The sequence below is a fragment of the Eretmochelys imbricata genome, chromosome 1, assembly GCF_965152235.1.
Source record: "Eretmochelys imbricata isolate rEreImb1 chromosome 1, rEreImb1.hap1, whole genome shotgun sequence".
NCBI lineage: Eukaryota > Metazoa > Chordata > Testudines > Cheloniidae > Eretmochelys > Eretmochelys imbricata.
This window is the reverse complement of record NC_135572.1, coordinates 107,622,084-107,648,339: the sequence shown is the minus strand read 5'-3', so window position 1 is coordinate 107,648,339 and position 26,256 is coordinate 107,622,084.

The window sequence follows — 26,256 nt, the reverse complement described above, 5'->3', positions numbered from 1 at the left end:
TTTTAATTGCTAAGAAGTTTTTGACATGTTCAGCTTACATCTGGCTGTACTGTTTTCCTGCTGATTACACTGACGTCAGATAACTGATTTATTGCCATATTTTAGACCTGGAACTAGGTTTTAATAAAGCCAGATGGGTTTTAGCCTAAGCAATACATTTTAATCTATGTCCTAAATATAACATGAAGGCTTAAAATGTTAGGGGGTGGGACGCAATTAATTGATCAGAAATATTGCTCCTGTGACAGTAATGTGACTTATGAAATCTACTATGTGGTCCTCCAGTAACTAGAAACAACCAGAATTATTAAATAAATTATTTGCAACAAGGTCATAGAAGCAATAGTGTCACTTTTAAATACAAATTTTTTAATGTACTGACTAATGTGTACCACTGCCCTCTACTGAAGAAAACATAGGATCCAAGAGCATATCATAAAGAACCCTAACACCATTATCAGCATCTCATAGCTCAGTGGTTAGGGCACTTTACTAAGCAGGTAGCAATTCTGCAGAAGGGGACTTGAACTGCGTGGGGGTCTCCCTGATGCTGGGTGAGTATCCTAATCACTTGGCTAAAAGTTACAAGAGAGGCAGGTCTTGAGTGAGGTCTGATCTAACAGGTGTGCGTAGAGCATACCTACCAAATGAGGCCCTGTAGGTAAGATAGGCAGAAGAACGTCTGTCTTTCCCCAGTTTATCATGCTGGGGCATAGGAGGGAGATAGGTGCCTAGAGAGAGTCAGGAATGATCTGAGGCAGAAACGTAGATGCCTAAGGGACTTTGAAAAGTGAAAGTTTAGGCGCCTTACAGTGTTGGGGGGAAGGGAGGTTTCAATCACAGTGGTCCCTAAAAACTGGGTCTTAGAGACCTGAGTCTGGTGTTTAAGCACCTAAGTAACATTGTGGATCTGGCTGTGATTAACTATGAGTTTGTTTGCACAAGTGCAGTATGTCTGAAATTTATTTTAAGTGTTTTAATGTAATCTTTTGCTACCTTTGCTAAGAGCATGCATAATGTAATTATAATGAAAGAGCTTGTGGTTTATCATAGCAATAGCTGTGTCTGAGCATGCATGCATTCCAAGGAGATCAACATCTCTCAGCTTGCATTATGGAGAAGTTACACTGAAACATTTCACTTTAAGGAGAGTGGCAACAATTAGTCCTAATACCTTAGTGACATTTTTATTAAAGAAGAAAGTTCATTTTTAAAACTGTTTTTTTCCCCAAAAACACTTGTTAGAAATATTTGTCACTGTTTCAGTGTCTGTAGCGGTGAATGTTTCTCAGCAGAAGCTGCCAGTTGGCTGCTATTGCCAGCAGGAGGTCCAGTCTGATGATTTATATTAGGATTTAGGGAAGGCAGAGCCATATGCATGCAGGACAAAAATAAGCAGACTTTGCATGTTGTTATAAGGTGATTTAGACTCTTTTGAGGTTAACCCTGAATTCCACAGTCTGGATTCTCCTCTGATTTACACAGGAATAAATCAGGAGTGATTCTAATGAAGACAGTTGCAAGTGAAAGGGGAATCAGGCCACCTGAGCTCTAATTTAAATCAAATAGTCTAGATGGCAATTTCCTACATAATTGGTTGGTATGTTCTATTTTTTGTAAAAGATTTTAAAATATAAACAACAAACTATAGGGAATGTGAAGAAATATGATGCATAGAGGTATACACATTATTTTAATTTAATGGACAAAAGACCTAGGTCCAGATCCTCAAATCGATAGGAGTCAGGTACTGAAATACTATTGAGGATCTGGGACTTAAGGTCCTAATTCTGTCTTCCTGCATATATTTGTCATAGGGAAAAACTAGGTCCCTATTGTTTAGGAACTAGGTGAAGACAGGAAAGCAAAATTACTATCCATAAACTTGTTAACTCATTATAAACTGAATACTCCACTGCATTCAATCTGTCACTGATATGACTGCACGTATGTAACTGTCTTTTCTATTCCTACCAAAATAAATACACACTCTCTCTAATAGGACTTTAAAAAATATTGTAGTGAGATACTCTTCTTGGAAGTTAGATGTAGTGGTTAGTACACTGCCAAAAGTGAAATCCCTGCAAGCTGCATGGAAACTTTTTAAAGACAGCATAATAGAGACTCAGCTTAAATGTATACCCCAAATTAAAAAACATAGTAAGAGAACCAAAAAACACCCATTTAAAAGAAGCAGTGAGAGGCAAAAAGGCATCCTTTAAAAAGTGGAAGTTAAATCTTATTGAGGAAAATGGAAAGGAGCATAAGCTCTGTCAAGTGAAGTGTAAACATATAATTAGGAAGGCTAAAAAAGAATTTGAAGAAGAACTAGACAAAGACTCAAAAAGTAATAGTAAAATCTTTTTAAAGTACATCAGAAGCAGGAAGCTAAACAACAAGAGGGTCCACTTCATGATCGAGATACTAAAGGAGCACTCAAGGATGATAAGGCCAATGCAGAGAAACTAAATGAATTCTTTGCATTGACCCTCATGGCTGAGGATGTGAGGGAGATTCCCAAACCTGAGTCATTCTTTTTAGGTGATATTAGTGGAGGTTTTGGAACAAACTGACAAATTAAACAGTAATAAGTCACCAGGACCAGAGGGTATACACCCAAGAGTTCAGAAGGAACTCAAATGTGAAATTGCAGAACTACTATCTGTGGTTCGTAACCTATCAATTAAATCAGCTTCTGTACCAAATGACTGGAAGATAGCTAACGTGGCACCAATTTTTTAAAAGGGCTCCAGAGGTGATCCTGGCAAGTACAGGCTGGTAAGCCTAACTTCAGTACCGGGCAAACTGGTTGAAACTATAGTAAAGAGCAGAATTGTCAGCTACATAGATGAACACAATTTGTTGGGGACGAGTCAACATGGTTTTTGTAAAGGGAAATCATGCCTCACCAATCTACTAGAATTATTTGAGGGGGCAACAAGCATGTGGACAAGGGGGATCCACTGGATATAATGTATTTAAATTTCCAGAAAGCCTTGACAAAGGCTCTTAAGCTGTTCCTCACCAAAGGCTCTTAAGCTGTCATTGGATAAGAGGGAGGGTCCTCTCATGGATTGGTAACTGGTTAAAAGACAGGAAACAAAGTTTAGGAATAAATGGTTAGTTTTCAGAATGGAGAGAGGTAAATAGTGGTGTCCCCCAGGGGTCTGTACTGGGATCAGTCCTATTCAACATATTCATACATGATCTGGAAAAAAGGGTAAACAGTGAGGAGGCAAAATTTGCAGATGATACAAAACTACTCAAGATAGTTAAGTCCAAAGCAGTCTGCAAAGAACTACAAAGGGATCTTACAAAACTGGGTGACAGGGCAATAAAATGGCACATGAAATTCAATGTTGATAAATACAAAGTAATACACACTGTAAAACATAATCCCTAAATTATGGGGTCTAAATTAGCTGTTACCACTCAAGAAAGTGATCTTGGAGTCATTGTGGATAGTTCTCTGAAATATCAATTCAATGTGCAGTGGCAGCCAAAAAAGATAACAGAATGTTGGGAATCATTAAGAAAGGAATACTGCATGCAGATGTGGTTACCCCATCTCAAAAAAGATATATTGGAATTGGAAAAGGTTCAGAAAAGGGCAACAAAAATGATTAGGGGTATGGAATTCTTCTGTATGAGGAGCGATTAATAAGATTGGGACTGTTCATCTTGGAAAACAGATGACTAAGAGGGAATATGATAGAGGTCTATAAAATCATAACTAGTGTGGAAAAAGTAAATAAGGAAGTGTTATTTATGCCTTCTCATAACAAAAGAACTACGGGTTCACCAAATAAAATGAATGGGCAACAGGTTTAAAACAAACAAAAGGAAGTATTTTTTCACACAATGCATAGTCAACCTGTGGAACTCTTTGCCAGAGGATGTTGTGAAGTCCAAGGCTATAACAGTGTTCAAAAAAGAATTAGATAAATTCATGGAGGATGGGTCCATCAATGGCTATTAGCCAGGATGGGCAGGGATGGTGTCCCTAGCTTTTGTTTGCCAGAAGCTGGGAATGGGCGACGGGGGATGGATTATTTCATGATTACCTGTTCTGTTCATTCCCTCTGGGGCACCTGGCATTGGCTAGATGGATCTTTGGTCTAAATCATTATGTTCTTACATTATGTTCTTCATTCATGGTCTCTGCTGCTGTGCCCCTCACTCATTTTTTCCCTCTTCATCAGTTTCTTTGCCAGATGCATACAGAGTTTGTATGGCCACATCCTCTCATCGAGGCATACAGAGGCAGTTTCAGGATGCTGGGAAAAACAGATTTGCTTGAAAAAGCAGGTGTGTGCCTATCTTGATTTATTGCGATAAAGAGCAACCATTCAGTAACAGCACCCTCTTCATTGGTAGGTTTGCCAACTCTAGAAACAGAGACAGATGCTTCCTTTGATCAAACTGTGTTATTAGCGGGGAACTCCACAGCTGGATTCATTTGGCAGATTTCCAAAAAAAAAAAAAAAAAGGTCACATTTGTCTTGAGGTTTCCATGCAGAAAAGCAGCATGAAAGGATGGATTCTTAACCTTCTGCTCATGCTCCCGGTTCCTGCTTCCCTCCTTTCCACTTGTGGAAAAATAATGGGCAGGCAGAGAGATACCTGCTGTTCCTCCTCCACTGGCAGCTTGTCTGCGCATATACTCTAGTTTACAATGCCTGACAGATTTCTTGATGCTCCCAGGGAAGCCTGGCAAGATGTACAGTGTGAGTGGAGGAGCAGCTCTTTTGTGAAGGACTCTGATTGCTTGTTTGCAGTCGAGGAATCCTTTCCAAATGCAGGATTTCAAAAGACATTAGACTCCTGCTTTCAGGATAGTAAAAAGCAACAAATACAACAGTGTCAGGAAATTTTACTTCTTTGTTCCATGCTGTAGTTAAGACCCTAACCACTGACTATCTGAAGAGAAAATTAGGCAGTAAAGTGTCCACCACTATTAAGACAGATGCTTCTCTTTAATATTGGTTTCCCCTGGGGGATCCAGAGACCAGTGAATTTGGCATGCTCGTCACTATTCCTTCTAGTTATTACCCCAAAATATAAATCCTTTGGTGCAGTAGTTCCCAAACTTGTTCCGCCGTTTGTGTAGGGAAAGCCCCTGTCGAGCCGGGCCGGTTTGTTTACCTGCTGCGTCCGCAGGTTCGGCCGATCGCAGCTCCCAGTGGCCACGGTTCGCTGCTCCAAGCCAATGGGAGCTGCTGGAAGCGGCGCGGATTGAGGGACATACTGGCCACCACGTCCAGCAGCTCCCAATGGCCTGGAGCAGCGAACCGCGGCCACTGGGAGCCGCGATCGGCCAAACCTGCAGACGTGGCAGGTAAACAAACCGGCGCGGCCCGCCAAACCGGTGGAACAAGTCTGGGAACCACTGCTTTGGTGATATCAATGTTTGGCTGAAATATTTAGGTATAATTGGCAGTTTCTTCTACAACATCCATGACTTATATGCAAAATTAGTACCTCTGCTGTATTAGTATGACTTTATAATGGGCTTGCCTAAAGGAAAATCCAGAAGGTGATGAATTACTGTTTTCTGGAGGACTAAAACTCAGATTTTAATGCTGCCTGCCGTATAATTGTCACATGAACAAGTTCTAGGATTTTCCCCTAGGATTTCTGTTATTAACTATTTGTATTACATAAGTTAGTGCCTCAAAACCCAACAGAGATCGGGGTCCAATATTCTTGGGGCCTGTATACCCAAGTAAAAGACATTCCCTGCCTTGAAGAGTTTATAATCTAGAGACAGGATAAGATAAAAAAGTAGGAGAAAGGCAATGTAGTTATCTCTCATTTAAAGATGAGGAACTGAGGCACAGAAAGGTTAATTTAGGGCCCAATCCTGCAACCACTTAAGTACTTGCCTAAAATCAAGGAATCTCTGGTTCTGAGAGAAACAACTTAGATAGACATCTTGGCTTTATCTTTCTTCTCCATTCTCACCAAGCTCTTGGTTCATGGCTCTTGGCTCTGGGGCCATGCTCTTTTAGGGCTTGTACACAGGGAGGTTAGTGCACAGTAAGCATGATGTGAATTTAAAATGCACTAGCTACTCCACAATAACCTCCCTTGTGGACACTCTTATTGTGCACTGAGAACCCTCAGGTAATTTAGCTTAGTCCACTTCTAAGGTGAACTAAGTTAATGTGCACAAAGGCACTGCTAAGTCCTCAGTAAGAGTGTTCACATGGGGGAGCTAGTGCATAGTAGCCAGTGCACACTATTAATATGCAACAGCTACTGTGGGCATTTTCCCAGCGTAGACAAGCCCTTAGCCTTGCTTCTCACCACATCCTCTCCATGCTGGGGCCTCTCTCTCCTTCTCCCAAGCTCCCTGTTTTTGGACCCTCCGCAAGGCAAGATGAATACCCACATGTGGAAAATAGGACAAATCCTTTCCACAGTTAAGCCAATGCGAATCTGGAGAAACTACATTATTGTCAGTGAAGTTACTCCAGATGTAGACTATAGAATGTTTTGGGGGAATCACACCTGTGTTATACTGGAATTCAGACAAGATCAAAGGTGGGCAAACTATGGCCCACGGGCCACATCTGGCCCGCGGGACCGTCCTGCCCAGTCCCTGAGCTCCTGGCCAGGGAGGCTAGCCCCCAGCCCCTCACCCACTGTCCCCCATCCCCTGCAGTCACGCCACCGCATGGGCAGCATGGCTGGCTCCATCCGGGCAGCAGGGCTGCGAGTTCCTGCCACTCTGAGAGGCATGATACGGAGGTGGCGGCGGCATGCACACGGTGGCAGGTAGGGAGTCCCAGGGGACAGCGAGCAGGGGGCAGTTGGATGGGGCAGAGGTTTGGGGGGCAGTCAGGGGTCGGCAAACAGGGGGGATTGGATAAGGGCGTGGGAGTCCGGGGGGGCCTATCAGGAGGAGGGGGTGTAGATAGGGGCCGGGGCAGTCTGGGGAAAGGGAGCAGGGGAGGGTTAGATAGGGGTTGGGATCCCAGGGGGCCTGTCAGGGGGTGGGGGTGTGGATAGGTGTCAGGGCAGTCAGGGGACAGGGAGCGGGGAGGGTTAGACGGGGGCAGGGTCCTGGGGAGGACGGTTAGGGGGTGGGGGTGCCAGGAGGGGTCAGTAAGGGGACAAGGAGCGGGGGAGTTGGATGGGTTGGAGGTTCTCAGGGGTGCAGTCAGGGGATGGAAAGTGGGTGGGAGAGGATAGGGGTCAGGGGTCAGGCTGCTTGGGGAGCACAGCCTTCCCTACCCAGCCCACCATAAAGTTTCGCACCCCGATGTGGCCCTTGGGCCACAAAGTTTGCTCACCCCTGGATTAGATGATCATGGAATCTGAATCTAGTGCCAAATTTGATTCAGCACATCTTTATTCCCTCTGGTTCAAAAATCAAATGCTTTTTTTGTAGTGCACTACAATTTTCCTTTAAAATATTGGGATGTTGCATAGTCATGTAGAACCCAACTTAATATAACCCAGACTGGTTCAGTAAAGTTGAAGATTAAGAAAACTAAAATAAAAAGGAAACCATCAGCAATGTAGTTTTGCATTACTTATTTCATGGTAAGTAGGTAATGTTCGTGAACATTCAATCTTGCCTACTCTAATTAAATCAAGGGGGTGCTGCTGATGATAATCTTTTATTCAAGCTTTGGCCACTGAAAAGGTAAGATGAATAATAGCTGCATCATGAACGTTACTGTGTGGCATCCATAAAGCCTTGCTAGAGAATGTGATCTGTAATTCAACACCAGACAGGCATAATTTAGCAACTGAACCAGTTGATCTGCCCTCTCAGAGAGCAGACCACCACATCTGTACTGCCTGACACATACATTTGAAAATAAACAAAATGGGAAGTCAACGAAGCTTTAATGATCATGATGTCTAATTTCAATTAGATACAGTGGGAGCTCACTAATTTTCTCTTGGCTAGTTCGCAAAACCCATGATTCTTAGGAAATCTCTGCGCCCCCCAGCAAAGGTTTAAGAGCAGTGAGCTGTTGTGAGGTCTCATATTAATAAGACTTTCCTAGTTTAATAAAATATACAGTGCCTGCATTATGGTATGTTGACAGGTATAGCATAGTTTTGTGATAAATGAAACCCTTATTGCATGGGCCATATTCACTCTATGTAATTACCACAGTTCTGGGCAACCACAACTGGATTCCCCGCGGTAGCTCCCCAGGGGTACCCTCTCTTAGCTTCCATTTCCCTATCTGTTGCCTTTCTTGAGTGGAGACATGTCTCTCTCCCTTGTGACCAGGGTATTCCCAGACTGTACAGTTATCTGCCTTCACTGAGTCACTCCCCAGCCTAAACAAACCTGCTTGCTTTCTCTTCACAGACATATCAGGAGCAATTACACTGTTATCTAAAACAAAAACAATGAGGCGTACTAGTGGTACCTTAGAGCATCTCTAAGGTGCCACGAGTACTCCTCATTGTTTTTGCTTTTGCTGATACAGACTAACATGGCTACCACTTGGAAAACTGAACAGGAGTACTTGTGGCACCTTAGAGACTAACAAATTTATTAGAACATAAGCTTTCATGGGCTGCAGCCCACTTCATTGGATGCATAGAATGGAACATATAATAAGAAGATATATATATATATTCATACAGATAAGTTGGAAGTTGCCATACAAACTGTGAGAGGCTAATTAGTTAAGATGAGCTATTATCAGCAGGAGAAAAAAACTTTTGTAGTGATAATCAAGATGGCCCATTTAGACAGTTGACAAGAAGATGTGAGGATACTTAACTTTAGGGAAATAGATTCAATATATGTAATGACCAGCCACTCCCAGTCTCTGTTCAAACCCAAGTTAATGGTATCTAGTTTGCATATTAATTCAAGCTCAGCAGTTTCTCACTGGAGTCTGTTTTTGAAGCTTTTCTGTTGCAAAATTGCCACCCTTAAATCTTTTACTGAGTGGCCAGAGAGGTTGAAGTGTTCTCCTACCAGTTTTTGAATGTTATGATTCCTGATGTCCGATTTGTGTCCATTTATTCTTTTGCGTAGAGACTTTCAGTTTGGCCAATGTACATGGCAGAGGGGCATTGCTGGCACATGATGGCATATATCATATTGGTAGATGTGCAGGTGAACGAGCCCCTGATGGCGTGGCTAATGTGATTAGGTCCTATGATGTGTCACTTAAATAAATATGTGGACAGAGTTGGCATCGGGCTTTGTTGCAAGGATAGGTTCCTGGGTTAGTGTTTTTGTTGTGTGGTGTGTAGTTGCTGGAGAGTATTTGCTTCAGGTTGGGGGGCTGTCTGTAAGCGAGGACTGGTCTGTCTGCCAAGATCTGTGAGAGTGAGGGATCATTTTTCAGGATAGGTTGTAAATCTTTGATGATGCGCTGCAGAGGTTTTAGTTGGGGGCTGAAGGTGACAGCTCTTTGTTGGGCCTGTCCTGTGGTAGGTGACTTCTGGGTACTCTTCTGGCTCTGTCAATCTGTTTTTTCACTTCAGCAGGCGGGTATTGTAGTTTGAAGAAAACTTGATAGAGATCTTGTAGGTGCTTGTCTCTATCTGAGGGATTGGAGCAAATGTGGTTGTATCGCAGAGCTTGGCTGTAGACAATGTGTGGTTTGTCCTGGATGGAACCTGGAGGCATGTAGGTAAGTATAGCGGTCAGTAGGTTTCTGGTATAGGGTGGTATTTATGTAACCATTGCTTATTAGCACAGTAGTGTCCAGGAAATGGACTGCTTGTGTGGATTGGTCTAGGCTGAGGTTGATGGTGGGATGGAAATTGTTGAAATCATGGTGGAATTCCTCAAGGGCTTCTTTCCATGGGTCCAGATGATGAAGATGTCATCAGTGTAGCGCAAGTAGAGTAGGGCTGTTAGGGGATGAGAGCTAAGGAAGCATTGTTCTAAGTCAGCCATAAAAATGTTAGCATACTGTGGGGCCATGCGGGTACCCATAGCAGTGCCGCTGACTTGAAGGTATATATTGTCCCCAAATGTGAAATAGTTGTGGGTGAGGACAAAGTCACAAAGGTCAGCCACCAGGTTTGCCGTGACATTATCGGGGATACTGTCCCTGATAGCTTGTAGTCCATCTTTGTGTGGAATGTTGGTGTAGAGGGCTTCTACATCCATAGTGGCCAGGATGGTGTTTTCTGGAAGATCACCGATGGATTGTAGTTTCCTCAGGAAGTCAGTGGTATCTTGAAGATAGCTGGGAGTGCTGGTCGCCTGTGATGATGGGGTGTCCAGGATTCCCAGGTTTATGGATCTTGGGAAGTAGATAGAATATCCCTGGTTGGGGTTCTAGGCATGTGTCTGCACAGATCTGTTCCTGTGCTTTTTCAGTGAGTTTCTTGAGCAGATGGTGTAGTTTCTTTTGGTAATCCTCAGTGGGATCAGAGGATAATGGCCTGTAGAATGTGAACTTAGAGAGCTGCCTAGCAGACTCTTGTTCATATTCCAAATTATTCATGATGACCACCTCACCTCCTTTGTCAGCCTTTTTGATTATGATGTCAGAGTTGTTCCTGAGGCTGTTGATGGCATTGTGTTCAGCACGGCTGAGGTTATGGGGCAAGTGATGCTGCTTTTCCACAATTTCAGCCCGTGCACGTCGACGGAAGCAATCTATGTAGAAGTCCAGTCTGTTGTTTTGACCTTCAGGAGGAGTCCACACAGAATCCTTCTTTTTGTAGTGTTGGTAGAAAGGATTCTGTGGGTTAGTATGTTGTTCAGAGATGTGTTGGGAATATTCTGTGAGTCGGAGACATCAAAAGTAGGATTCTAGGTCACCATAGAACTGTATCATGTTCGCAGGCCTGGAGGGACAAAAGGAGAGGCCCCAAGATAGGACAGACTCTTCTGTAGAGCTAAGAGTATAGCTGGAAAGATTAATAATATTGTTGGGTGGGTTAAGGGAACTACTGTTGTGGCTCCTTGTGGCATGTAGCAGTTTAGATAGTTTAGTGTTCTTTTTCCTTTGTAGAGAAGCAAAGTTTGTGTTGTAAATGACTTTTCTAGTTTTTGTAAAATCTATCCATGAGGAAGTTTGTGTGGAAGGTTGGTTTTTTATAAGAGTATCCAGTTTTGAGAGCTCATTCTTAATCTTTCCCTGTTTGCTGTATAGGATGTTGATCAGGTGGTTTTGCAGTTTCTTTGAGAGTGTGTGGCACAATCTCACAGCATAGTCTGTGTGGTATGTAGATTGTAATGGATTTTTTACCTTTAGTCCTTTTGGTATGACATCCATCTGTTTGCATTTGGAAAGGAAGATGATGTCTGTCTGTATCTGTACAAGTTTTTTCATGAAGTTGATGGATTTCCATTCCATACAGCTAAATTCAGTGCCTTGCATAATGACAGGTTTCAGAGTAGCAGCTGTGTTAGTCTGTATCTGCAAAAAGAACAGGAGTACTTGTGGCACCTTAGAGACTAACGAATTTATTAGAGCACAAGCTTTCGTGGGCTACAGCCCACTTCATCGGACGCATAGAATGGAACATATAGTAAGAAGATCTATCTATCTATCTATATACATACATACTGAAAACTATTATCTAAGTTACAACAGAGTTCTTTCTAAGCAAGCCTACTTTATTCTTAGGATAAAAAGCGTTACAGAGAAAACATATTAAAACGCTAAAAGACACACATGCCAATAAGCCTATGAGGCATCACCTGTCAGGCTTTGGGTTCTAGGCAGTCAGAGCCAGCCAGAGAGTCAGAAGTGAACCCAGGGCAGCGCTGAAACCGGGGCCCGAGGGACAGGCTTTGGGTTAGAACAGAGGTCAGAGTTCACAGAGAAGCCAAATCAGGATTGGAGTCTAGGCGCAGGCTGAAGGTGAAAGCCCAGTTGGAGTCAGTTCATCAGAGCTTCAGATCAGAATAGGTACCCAGTCTTACGAGGCTTTAGTAGACCAAGTCCTTCCAATCTTCTCCTGAGGATTGGGGTCCTCTGTAGACCAGGAATCCTGGTATTTGCTAGATCAGGAAGAAAGTCCTGAGTCAGCCAAAATGCAGTCTTTTTATCCAAAAGTCTTTTTAGAATCATAGAATGTCAGGGTTGGAAGGGACCTCAGGAGGTCATCTAGTCCAACCCCCTGCTCAAAAGCAGAACCAATCCCCAATTAAATCATCCCAGCCAGGGCTTTGTCAAGCCTGACCTTAAAAACTTCTAAGGAAGGAGATTCCACCACCTCCCTACGCAACGCATTCCAGTGTTTCACCACCCTCCTAGTGAAAAAGTTTTTCCTAATATCCAACCTAAACCTCCCCCACTGCAACTTGAGACCATTACTCCTTGTCCTGTCCTCTTCCACCACTGAGAATAGTCTAGAACCATCCTCTCTGGAACCACTTCTCAGGTAGTTGAAAGCAGCTATCAAATCCCCCCTCATTCTTCTCTTCTGCAGACTAAACAATCCCAGTTCCCTCAGCCTCTCCTCATAAGTCATGTGTTCCAGACCCCTAATCATTTTTGTTGCCCTTCGCTGGACTCTTTCCAATTTATCCACATCCTTCTTGTAGTGTGGGGCCTAAAACTGGACACAGTACTCCAGATGAGGCCTCACCAATGTCTAATAGAGGGGGACGATCACGTCCCTCGATCTGCTCGCTATGCCCCTACTTATACATCCCAAAATGCCATTGGCCTTCTTGGCAACAAGGGCACACTGCTGACTCATATCCAGCTTCTCGTCCACTGTCACCCCTAGGTCCTTTTCCGCAGAACTGCTGCCTAGCCATTCGGTCCCTAGTCTGTAGCTGTGCATTGGGTTCTTCCGTCCTAAGTGCAGGACCCTGCACTTATCCTTATTGAACCTCATCAGATTTCTTTTGGCCCAATCCTCCAATTTGTCTAGGTCCTTCTGTATCCTATCCCTGCCCTCCAGCGTATCTACCACTCCTCCCAGTTTAGTATCATCCGCAAATTTGCTGAGAGTGCAATCCACACCATCCTCCAGATCATTTATGAAGATATTGAACAAAACCGGCCCCAGGACCGACCCCTGGGGCACTCCACTTGACACCGGCTGCCAACTAGACATGGAGCCATTGATCACTACCCGTTGAGCCCGACAATCTAGCCAACTTTCTACCCACCTTATAGTGCATTCATCCAGCCCGTACTTCTTTAACTTGCTGACAAGAATACTGTGGGAGACCGTGTCAAAAGCTTTGGGTTAGCTTTACTTTTTCTTTGTCTGAGGGTCTCTGGAGAATCCAATGTGAACTAGTTATGCATATCTCCCCAGAGGCTGATAGCAGAGGAAGTTCATTAGCATCCCCCTCCCTATTAGAGAAGATACATGCAATGCCAAAACATGTACACAATTGCATTTTTAATACAATGTACCCCAAAGGTGTTGGCACAAATTTGATAAAGTTTAACTCAGCTCGGTAAAGCTTATTTTAATTCCATAAGGTTTGTTCAGTACATTACAGGATATTGTCAATTGTCACAGTAACTTCACAGAATTCAGCGGTGTTGTACCCACTATGGCTAAATTGGTATACATTTATTAAAATAGAAATTTCATAAACATTTTGTGATGGTTATCCGTAGAGAGGTTCCTAAACATTAGTGAGCACTAGGATCTGACAAAACCCATTAATGTCATTTGGGTTGGTCCTACAGACTTTATCAGGAATTGGATCCGGTCCTTAGTATAGCAGTCTCATTGACATCACTGGGACTACACAAAACTGTAAAGTTAACGTATGAATAAGTGTTTGCAGGACTGGAGTGTATAATGTATGCTTCCTAGAACTTTACTTTTTTGCCTGAGGAGCCAAATTTATCCCTCACGACTGAACTGAAGTCTGAGTTATGGTCCAAAGCATGAATTTGAGTTATGGTCCAAACACTATATATCATTTAATAGGACCAATAATTGTATTATTGCATATTTAGACTCCAAGGCCTATTTATTTCCTTTTGTTTTAAAAAAAAGCTTTACATAGCGCTGAGATTTCATCAAAGATATAAAACTGATTAGATTTGGCTACTTGAGTTCATATAATCAGTTCAAATGAAGAGCTTCTTACAGATATGTCTCAGTGCCGGAGAAATCAAAGTACAATTCTAAATAGTCCCATTTATATGAGTTTTGCAAGTTAAGGCCCAGTCCTATTCCCATTAAAGTATTCTGAAAAATTCCCAATGAATTCACTGGTTCTAAATCAGTCCTTTATTTAACATGGTCATCTATAGCTATGTGGGAACCAATGTCACGGTCTAATATCACTTCCAACTTGTCTAAACCAGAACACTCTCTCCACTTTCTCAGAAATATTCTGAAAGAACAGATAGTCTTTGAACCAAATTCTGGCTCAGCACATTGGATGAAGCAGGTTTAAAGTAAGTAGCTGATTCACACAAGCTGAGGAGCTAGCTCATAACATTTTATCAAGATGTCTCTCGCTATATAAGCCAAAATATAATATATATATATTTCAGTTTATATATTCATGTCAAAAAGTGTTTGTCTCAAAATAAAAGAATTAGATCAACAAAATGGGTATAGTTCTTTTAACATCTGTTCTGTTTCCACTGGATGGTATTTTGAAAAATATAGACAGAAATATCTTCCAGTAATTATGAAAAAAGTATTTTTCAGTTAAAAACCTGCCAGGAACAATGACAGAAAGCAAACACAAGATTGGAGATTTACCTAATCATTGATCTTCTTTTGTAAATCAGATCTTCAGCTCTGCATGAATCATTTAGCTTAATAGTCACAAGGAATTTCATTTTGCTGTATGTTCATACAGGATATTGTCTCTATGGAATTAGTTGTCCAATCAGGGTGACTTTCCCTCCTATTGCACCTCTTTTCTTTCAGCACTTTTTAATGTGAATAAGGCTCCCACAAGCAGGAGGTTGGCAGCATAGATACTTTAAACATCAGTTAATCTTTTATTTCTCTTTTCCTCCTTCCCCAGCTTCTGTAGATTCAAATACTTTCACTGGTGATGCAGACATGATCTCTTCTGAATAGACAATGTGACACAGTTTAACATATTCAGTGTTTACAAATAATGTTTCCACATATACTCCAGATATTCACATGCAGGTTTTTCTTTACCCAGCCATTTCCTCCAAGACTCCTGGAATTTCAGATATAGTTTAAGAAATAATCTTCTGTACTTCAGGTAAAATTATAAATTACATGGTAATTATTATTATAATCGCTGTATATTGGCCAAATCCTTATTCACATGGGTAGTCTCTTGTCAAGGTTCCTCCCCCACTCTGAACTCTAGGGTACAGATGTGGGGACCTGCATGAAAAACCTCCTAAGTTTATCTTTACCAGCTTAGGTCAAAACTTCCCCAAGGTACAAAATATTCCACCCGTTGTCCTTGGACTTACCACCACCAAACTAATACTGGTTACTGGGGAAGAGCTGTTTGGACGCGTCCTTCCCCCCAAAATACTTCCCAAAACCTTGCACCCCACTTCCTGGACAAGGTTTGGTAAAAAGCATCACCAATTTGCCTAGGTGACTACAGACCCAGACCCTTGGATCTTAAGAACAATGAACAATCCTCCCAACACTTGCACCCCCCCCTTTCCTGGGAAATGTTGGATAAAAAGCCTCACCAATTTGCATAGGTGACCACAGACCCAAACCCTTGGATCTGAGAACAATGAAAAAGCATTCAGTTTTTTTACAAGAAGACTTTTAATAAAAAATAGAAGTAAATAGAAATAAAGAAATCCCCCCTGTAAAATCAGGATGGTAGATATCTTACAGGGTAATTAGATTCAAAAACATAGAGAACCCCTCTAGGCAAAACCTTAAGTTACAAAAAAGATACACAGACAGAAATAGTTATTCTATTCAGCACAATTCTTTTCTCAGCCATTTAAAGAAATCATAATCTAACACATACCTAGCTAGATTACTTACTAAAAGTTCTAAGACTCCATTCCTGGTCTATCCCTGGCAAAGACCAGCATACAGACAGACCCAGACCCTTTGTTTCTCTCCCTCCTCCCAGCTTTTGAAAGTATCTTGTCTCCTCATTGGTCATTTTGGTCAGGTGCCAGCGAGGTTACCTTTAGCTTCTTAACCCTTTACAGGTGAGAGGAGCTTTCCCCTGGCCAGGAGGGATTTCAAAGGGGTTTACCCTTCCCTTTATATTTATGACACGCCCCCCAAATCTCAGCCAGGGTGAAACACTGGCTGGGATTTCTTCCTGGAGCTCTAGGAAAACAGAGTTAATAAGACACATGCATCTCTAAATATACTACCAAGTACATAAAGACTAACAATATTTTCCACATCTCAAGGACGATTTTAACCAGTTGATTCTGGGAAACTTTCACGGGAGAGTGCATCAGCCACTTTGTTAGAAGCTCCTGAGATGTGTTGGATGTCGAAATCAAAATCTTGGAGAGCTAAACTCCACCAAAGAAGTTTTTTGCTAGTTTCCTTGACGGTGTGAAGCCACTTCAGTGCAGCATGGTCGGTTTGCAGATGGAAACGCCGTCCCCAAACATATGGGCGTAGCTTTTCCAGAGCGTAGACAATGGCATAACATTCTTTTTCAGTGACTGACCAGTTGCTTTCCCTCTCAGACAGTTTTTTGCTGAGAAACACTACAGGGTGGAATTCTTGATCAGGTCCTTTCTGCATTAAAACTGCTCCCACACCACGCTCGGATGCATCTGTGGTTACTAGGAACGGTTTGTCAAAGTCTGGGGCCCTTAGTACAGGGTCAGACATGAGTGTCGCTTTAAGCTTGTTAAAGGCCTTCTGACACTTTTCGGTCCACTGAACAGCATTTGGCTGTTTCTTTTTGGTTAGGTCTGTCAGTGGGGCAGCGATTTGGCTGTAGTGCAGTACAAATCGTCTGTAATAACCGGCCAAGCCTAAGAAGGATTGAACCTGTTTCTTTGACTTTGGGACAGGCCACTTTTGGATAACATCCACTTTGGCCTGTAGGGGGCTGATAGTCCCTTGACCCACCTGGTGTCCAAGGTAAGTCACTCTGTTTAGGCCTATTTGACACTTCTTAGCCTTAACAGTTAGTCCTGCCTCCCTTATGCACTCAAGGACTTTTTGTAGATGTTCCAGGTGGTCTGCCCAGGAATCCGAAAATATGGCCACGTCGTTAAGGTAGGCGACTGCATATTCTCCTAATCCCGCTAGGAGACCATCTACAAGTCTTTGGAAAGTGGCGGGTGCATTTCGCAGCCCGAAAGGGAGTACATTAAATTCATACAGCCCGAGATGTGTGATGAAGGCTGACCTTTCCTTGGCAGATTCATCTAGCGGTACCTGCCAGTACCCCTTGGTTAAGTCCAAGGTAGAGATGAACTGGGCCCGTCCCAGTTTCTCTAATAGTTCATCTGTGCGGGGCATTGGATAGTTGTCTGGGCGAGTTACAGCATTTAGCTTACGGTAGTCCACGCAAAAACATATTTCCCCATCTGGTTTGGGAACTAGAACCACTGGAGATGCCCATTCACTTTCAGAGGGGCGGATTACACCCATCTGTAACATATCCTGGATCTCCCGTTCTACAGCAGTTTTAGCTTGAGGAGACACCCGGTAAGGTTGGACCCTAATTGGGTGAGCATTACCTGTGTCAATGGAGTGGTATGCCCGTTCAGTCAGTCCTGGGGTGGCTGAGAACGTTGGCGCGTAGCTAGTGCACAGCTCCTGGATTTGCTGTCGCTGCATACGCCCAAGGGTCATGGAGAGGTTCACCTCTTCCACACCACCACCACATTTCCCTTCGTAGTAGACACCTTCGGGCCACTCAGCATCGTCTCCTCCGTGGGCTGTAAACTGACAAACCTTTAATTCTCTGGAATAAAAGGGCTTTAGAGAATTAATATGGTACACCTTAGGCTTTCGGTTGGAGGTGGGGAATGCTATGAGATAATTAACAGCTCCCAGGCGCTCCTGGACCGTGAATGGCCCTTCCCATGATGCTTCCATTTTATGGGCCTGGAGCGCCCTTAAGACCATGACCTGGTCTCCTACTTTGAAGGAACGCTCTCTGGCATGTTTATCATACCAGGCTTTTTGCTCTTTTTGAGCATCCTGTAAGTTTTCTCTAGCAAGGGCTAAAGAGGTTCGGAGGGTGTTTTGTAGGTTGGTTACAAAGTCCAGAATGTTAGTTCCTGGAGAAGGTGTAAATCCCTCCCATTGCTGCTTCACCAACTGCAATGGCCCCTTAACCTCACGGCCATATACAAGTTCAAATGGGGAAAACCCTAAAGTGGGGTGTGGTACAGCTCTGTAGGCAAAGAGCAACTGCTGCAACACTAGGTCCCAATCATTGGAGTGCTCATTTACGAATTTACGTATCATGGCCCCCAAAGTTCCATTAAACTTCTCCACCATGCCATTTGTTTGATGGTGGTAAGGAGTGGCAACCAAGTGATTTACCCCATGAGCTTCCCAAAGGTTTTTCATAGTTCCTGCCAGGAAATTAGTCCCTGCATCTGTGAGGATGTCGGAGGGCCAACCTACCCGGGCAAAAATGTCTGCTAGTGCCTGGCACACACTTTTAGCCCTGGTGTTGCTTAGAGCTACTGCTTCCGGCCATCGGGTGGCAAAATCCATGAAAGTCAGTATGTACTGCTTTCCTCTGGGTGTCTTTTTCGGAAAAGGACCCAGAATATCCACAGCTACTCGTTGAAATGGAACTTCAATGATGGGGAGTGGCTGGAGAGGGGCTTTGACCTGGTCTTGCGGTTTTCCCACTCTTTGGCACACCTCACAAGACTGGACATAGGTAGAAACATCCTTGCCCATTCCCTCCCAGTGGAATGATCCCCCCAAACGGTCTTTGGTCCTGTTCACCCCAGCATGGCCACTAGGGTGATCATGGGCTAAGCTCAAGAGCTTGGCCCGGTATTTAGTTGGAACTACCAACTGTCTCTGAGGATGCCAGTCTTCCTGGTGTCCACCAGAAAGAGTTTCCTTGTATAAAAGTCCTCTTTCTACAACAAACCTGGATCGATTAGAAGAGCTGAGAGGCGGTGGGTTGCTCCGTGCCGCCGTCCAAGCTCTCTGGAGGCTTTCATCTGCTTCCTGTTCGGTCTGGAACTGTGCCCTTGATGCTGGGGACATCAGTTCCTCATTGGATTGTGGACCTAGGCTTGGTCCCTCTGGAAGCGATATAGGGGATGGAGCTGTTTCTGTTGACTGTGAACCGCTCTCCGCTGGTGCACAATGTTGGGATTCAGGCTCCGGCTGAGCCTCTTGTGTAGGGTTATCGGCTGCTGCCAGTTCAGGTTCAGTGTGGCCCTCTGGTGTTGAGGTTGCAAGTACTGGATTCAGTGCTGGCACGGGGTCTGGTGTTGGTTGTTTGGCTGGTTCCGGTTCTGGGACTGGTTCCGTCTGGGTCTCTGGGACTGGATCTACTACTGCTGTTGCAGACATTGGCCTGGGGTCCGGGTCCATCACCTCTGACTGGGTCCTGATAGAAGTCTCCGGAACAGAGCTAGGCCTCACGGCTTGTTTAGCCTGGCTGCGGGTGACCGTTCCCACCCTCTTGGCCTGCTTCACATGATTGGCCAAGTCTTCCCCCAACAGCATGGGGATGGGATAATCATCATAGACTGCAAAAGTCCATGTTCCTGACCAGCCCTTGTACTGGACAGGCAACTTGGCTGTAGGCAAATTGAAAGAGTTGGACTTGAAGGGTTGAATCGTCACTTGGATCTCTGGGTTGATTAAATTGGGGTCCACTAAGGAAGCATGGATAGCTGACACTTGTGCTCCGGTGTCCCTCCACGCGGTGACCTTCTTCCCGCCCACACTCACAGTTTCCCTCCGCTCCAAGGGTATCTGGGAGGTATCTGGGCCTGTGGACCTCTGGTGTGATTCCGGTGCAATGAACTGTAATCTGTTGGGGTTCTTGGGGCAGTTGGCCTTTACATGCCCCAGCTCGTTACATTTAAAACATCGTCCAGCTGACGGGTCACTGGGGCGAGGAGGGTTGCTGGAGAACGGGGTGGTGGGACAATAAGGGGTCTGGAGGGTTCTTTGGGAGGTAGGTGGGGCTTTGGCCGGCCCCCGGTAATAGGGTGTGGTCTGGGGTGGTCCCTTCTGGTCTCCGCTCCAACTGCGACCAGTTTTCTTCTTCTCTGCCACCTCCACCCATCTGGCTCCAATCTCTCCTGCCTCAATTACAGTTTTGGGTTTCCCATCTAGGATGTATCTTTCTATTTCCTCAGGAACACCCTCTAAGAATTGTTCCATTTGCATTAGGAAGGGCAAATTTACTGGAGATTCAACACTTGCTCCTGATATCCAGGCATCCCAATGTTTCACAATGTGGTAGGCATGTCGGGTAAATGACATGTCTGGTTTCCACCTTAGGGCTCTGAACCTCCGACGAGACTGCTCGGGTGTTATCCCCATTCTGACTCTCGCCTTGGATTTAAACAGTTCATACTTGTTCATGTGTTCTTTAGGCATTTCAGCTGCCACCTCAGCTAAGGGTCCACTGAGCTGCGGCCTCAGCTCTGCCATGTATTGGTCAGTAGAGATGTTGTACCCAAGGCAGACCCTTTCGAAGTTTTCTAAGAAGGCCTCAGTATCATCACCTGCCTTGTAGGTGGGGAACTTTCTGGGATGGGAAGTGGTACCTGGAGAAGGATTGCTAGGGTTTGTTGGTATATTCTGCTGGGCCTTTATCCTCTCCACCTCCTCCACATGCTTCCTTTCTTTTTCCTTCTCCTCCTCCACATGCTTCCTTGCCTCCATTTCCCTCTTGTGGGCAGCCTCCTGTGCCTCCTTCTCCAGCCGCATGAGTTCTATCTGTCTTTCATGTTCCCTTTGTTTTTCCTCAGCCTGAAATTTGGCTAATTCCAGCTGTAGTCGAGCTGAGGATTTGGTCATTCTAACCTCTCTGTTTTTAACTAACTTTACACCCGAGGTTTAGAAATAAACAAACAAAACTTGGCTGTAAAATTTTGCTGTGCTGGAATAGAATATCTATTCTCTGATAGTGATTGTCAGCCTACAGAAAAAGACAATTCCCTTGTCTCTGCTCTGGGCCCAAATTAAAGCAAAAAACCTCCAACTACTTGGAAACCTGCTTACCCAGCCCAAAGAAAAAGCAAATGGGTAGAACACACACCCCCTATTTACTTTTAGGAAGAAAAGAAAAAAAACCTCTGGGTTGGAAGACTGTGAATTTCCCTGCAGGAGTTAAGTACCCTGCCTCCAGGCAAAGAAAACCTGCAATTCACAAAGATAATCCCCTTTTGTCTCTGCTTGGCCACAGTTTCAGCTTTCAGTTTCAGCTGCTTTCCAAAGGAAAAAAAAATTTCCTTTTTAAAATCTGTATTTCTAGTTCAAAAAATCTCAACTGGATCTCAAAATGATTTCAAGTTAATCCCACCGCTATGCCACCATGTCAAGGTTCCTCCCCCACTCTGAACTCTAGGGTACAGATGTGGGGACCTGCATGAAAAACCTCCTAAGTTTATCTTTAGGTCAAAACTTCCCCAAGGTACAAAATATTCCACCCGTTGTCCTTGGACTGGCCGCTACCACCACCAAACTAATACTGGTTACTGGGGAAGAGCTGTTTGGACGCGTCCTTCCCCCCAAAATACTTCCCAAAACCTTGCACCCCACTTCCTGGACAAGGTTTGGTAAAAAGCCTCACCAATTTGCCTAGGTGACTACAGACCCAGACCCTTGGATCTTAAGAACAATGAACAATCCTCCCAACACTTGCACCCCCCCCTTTCCTGGGAAATGTTGGATAAAAAGCCTCACCAATTTGCATAGGTGACCACAGACCCAAACCCTTGGATCTGAGAACAATGAAAAAGCATTCAGTTTTTTTACAAGAAGACTTTTAATAAAAAATAGAAGTAAATAGAAATAAAGAAATCCCCCCTGTAAAATCAGGATGGTAGATATCTTACAGGGTAATTAGATTCAAAAACATAGAGAACCCCTCTAGGCAAAACCTTAAGTTACAAAAAAGATACACAGACAGAAATAGTTATTCTATTCAGCACAATTCTTTTCTCAGCCATTTAAAGAAATCATAATCTAACACATACCTAGCTAGATTACTTACTAAAAGTTCTAAGACTCCATTCCTGGTCTATCCCTGGCAAAGACCAGCATACAGACAGACCCAGACCCTTTGTTTCTCTCCCTCCTCCCAGCTTTTGAAAGTATCTTGTCTCCTCATTGGTCATTTTGGTCAGGTGCCAGCGAGGTTACCTTTAGCTTCTTAACCCTTTACAGGTGAGAGGAGCTTTCCCCTGGCCAGGAGGGATTTCAAAGGGGTTTAACCTTCCCTTTATATTTATGACATCCCTACTGAAGGGAGTAATCCCACTGAATTCCATGCATGATCCAACTAAATGGTGTGGCTGCCTAAGAAAACAATATGCATTTATGGCTAATGTAAAGTCTTTTCAGTCATCTCTTAAATGGTATTAGAGGCTTCATGGATGCTTCATCAGTGGTCACTTTTTTTCTTTTAAATCCCTTTAATCTCCCTTGCAGAGCCAAAAGGGCTAATGTTTTGAGAAAAATGCTGCCATGGGCTGATCTTAACTGTTGCTCAAAACACAAGTATGCTGTATTTACCAATGTTCATTCCCTCTCCCAGAGAGTGAATGTCACCTCTAATACATCCAGGGGTCTCCACTCATAGACTCATAGATTTTAAGGCCACCAGGAACCTCTTGCACATTACAGGCCACGAAACCTCACCCACCCACTCCTGTAATAGACCCCCTAAACTCTGGCTGAGTTACTGAAGTCCTGAAATTATGATTTAAAGACTGCACATTACAGAGACTCCGCCACTTACATTTGTTTAAACCTGCAAGTGACCCATGCCCCATGCTGCAGAGGAAGGCAAAAACACCCCCAGGTCTCATACCTCAGTCCCTCACATGGAAATGAGATGTAATAATCATTAAGGTATCATGTCACTCTGATGCTGCTGTAGTTTACAAATATTTTAATTATATGTTTTATTTTCTCCTTTTGTGTATTGCAGCGAAGCCAGAGATACATTAGAATTCCATTTTTCTGTTTTCCCAGTATGTAAATGCTGTACACAGTGCAGTTTCACCAGGGTATAAGATCCCTCTGGTAAGTATTTTCAGCAAATCGTTTCTCTTCACTAATTCTTGGCAATGCCCTGATGTTCACTGCATTTCAAATGTGCATTCTGGTGTAACCATCCACTTGAGGTAAGGCAATAGAGGGTCTCAGCCAAGTAGACTCAATAATACCCTTTGCGCCTACACCTGCGTTGTTGTTGTTGTTGCTTTTCTGGTAAAAGGTCTTCTTTTACTAATAGACTGATATGTTCTGCTGTAAAAGTGTACCACAAGCTTTGCATTTTTGCTGGGCCTTTACCATTTACTTGTATCACCCCTACCCTGACACCTTTACGTGGCCTTAAAAATTAATGCAATTCCTTTAATAGTCTTCCAGGGTCTGGGGGGTGGGAGGGTGGGTTATGTGCTTGGGTGTCTGAATTTATGTAAAGGAACAAACCATGTACCTGAGAGCCAGATGTATCCTTTAGTACTCACATTACATTCATCTTTGAGGAAAAATATTTCCATGATGCCTGGGAAGTTCCACAACCTAATGCAATAACACTAAGACTCCTATTTTATTTTTAATTTAGAGGGCCATATCATAAACTTATGTAAATCCATGTTGCTTTACTGAAGTTAATAAGCGACCTTGATTTACACCAACTGAAAATGTGTTGGCTAGAATTTAAAAAAAAGCCAATAGCAAAGAGCCATTTTATGTTATTTTGTGTATTCATAATGCACATCTCTGGATACATTTGTATATTATGCATATATACTACATATACTCATTGTCTTTGAAATATCTGTCTGATGGGGTGGGTTGAAAGGACTGTGATCAGAGGGGAGGCGGAGGGAACAAGCTACTCAGGAGTCCAACACTACTCAGGAGTCCAACACTCAGGAGTGTTGGACTCCTGAATAGTTTGTTCCCCCCACCTCCCCTCTGGTCACTGTTCTTTCAACCCACCCCATTAGACAGATGACTACCATGGCTATTTACTCCAGTTTTCAAAACAAATATCATGTTATTTTTCAGAGATGGTGTGACATACCAGGGTGCAATTTAGACTAATGATCAGTTGTGTCAGCCCTACCCTGCAACCTTGAGTGTCTTACAATGCCTTACTGAAATAGCTCCCACCTGGGCTGCTCACAAACTGCCTTACAGCATGCAAGCTATGCCTTGAGTTACACTCTGGCTCTGACCAATTTGGTTATACTTCAGGGTGACCCCAAGACACCTCCAGTCTTAGATTTCCCCCCAGAAATGTATGTCCTGCACTGCCCAGCCATCTTCTGGACAATACAAGTTATATTAAGCCCATTATTTCTTTAAAAGAATAATATGCGCACAATTTGTCACCACAAATGGAGTTGTCCAGCCACTTCAATTTAAACACGCTGGATGAGATAAAACAATAAAACGAGTTTATTAACTACCACAAAACAGATTTTAAATGAGGACAAGTAATGAGGCATAAAAATCAGAAATACAATAAAAATAAAATGCTACTGGTGACTAACTTAACAAACTATGGTAAATTCAAAGCAAAGTTCTCCCACCACATGCTCTCAGCAATCTTAATGACCCCTTCTCCCAGAGTCCAATGAAGGCTTCTGTTGTTGCTTCAGGTACAATGAATGTGATGGGCAGGGGGGAGGGTGGGTGCCTTGGGGTGTTTGTCCCTCCTTTTTATATTCCTGTCTCCCCATTTGAGAATTTCCAGCTGGAAGCAGTTTGTGTGGAAGGAAACTCTTTGCTAAAATGTAGATTTTTCACCCATGCCCCCTTTCCTGACAAAGAATGGCCAGTTAACAGGTAATGGTCCATCAGTCTTGTTTATACCTGGCTGAGACAGCTTACTCTTTGTCTCATTAGAAACTGGTTTGGCCTTTTCCCTGACTTCTCTAGAAAACATACTTTTAGTCATGATCTCAATTTTTGTTTAAAACTTCACATATAACTCTACTACATGCATTTTGCCATAGTATTATTGATCAGCAAATTATGAGTTTTTAAATGATACCTCACAAGGCTTGCCTTGTACCAAAACAATGACAATAGCGTGTAGGCTGTGAACACAGACGTATATTCTGTCACAGATGGGCTCAAACCAGAACACAGAATTTGACATCTCACTGCTTTCCCTTCTTGAAATTCTGGACCACAGATACAAACTTTACAATCAAACATTTCTAAAATGGACCAAGCTGGAGCATCAAACCCAAGCACTCTGCACTTCAGGGAACACTGCACTAAAATCTGATTCCAGATCTGAATATAAACTTCACTACTCTGGCTAGTATTAATTGAGGCCAAAATAAATGTTATTCATGATGAGCTAACTCCTTAGCAGATTTTTTTCCTAGAAATATTTTATTTTATATGTTTTGAACTGAAACTTCACTGAACCTATTTAGAATTTCCCCATGTTATTAGAACACAATAGTCATAACCAAGTACACCTTTCAGAAGTGTTAATTAAAAGGGAATGTTGGGATAAATAAACACATATGCCAGGGGAGAAAACCTGGATTTGTGCTGGAAATGGCCCACCTTGATTATCATACACATTGTAAGGAGTGTGATAACTTTACATAAGCTATTACCAGCAGGAGAGTGGGGTGGGGGGAGAGAAAACCTTTTGTAGTGATAGTCATCCATTTTTTCATGGTTTGTGTGTATAAAAACGTCTTCTGTATTTTCCACAGTATGCATCCGATGAAGTGAGCTGTAGCTCACGAAAGCTTATGCTCAAATAAATTGGTTAGTCTCTAAGGTGCCACAAGTATTCCTTTTCTTTTTGCAAATACAGACTAACACGGCTGTTACTCTGAAACCTGTTCTTTTTAGAGGTCAACAGTTGGGATCTCCTGCAGTGCTTATGTTAATTGTTGTCCAAATTTTTACCAGGAACTGTTTTGTCCATATGGCACTCGGTGAACATGTTTGTAAATATAGGGTCTGTAGAGAGAAATGAAAATAAGAAAACTATAGTACATACAGAGAAACCTAATACTTCACCTGCTCTATTATGATATATAATTTGCAATGGTGATTAAATATGTGTGTACACATTATATACATGTATACAAGAGGAAAATAGTTATTTATATAGAGAATCTTTATCAGAATAAAGAGAAATATGTACTGTACATAGAGATGCAGATGGAGGTTCAGATTATTGGGAATAACTAGTTCCCAAGGCTTGAAAAA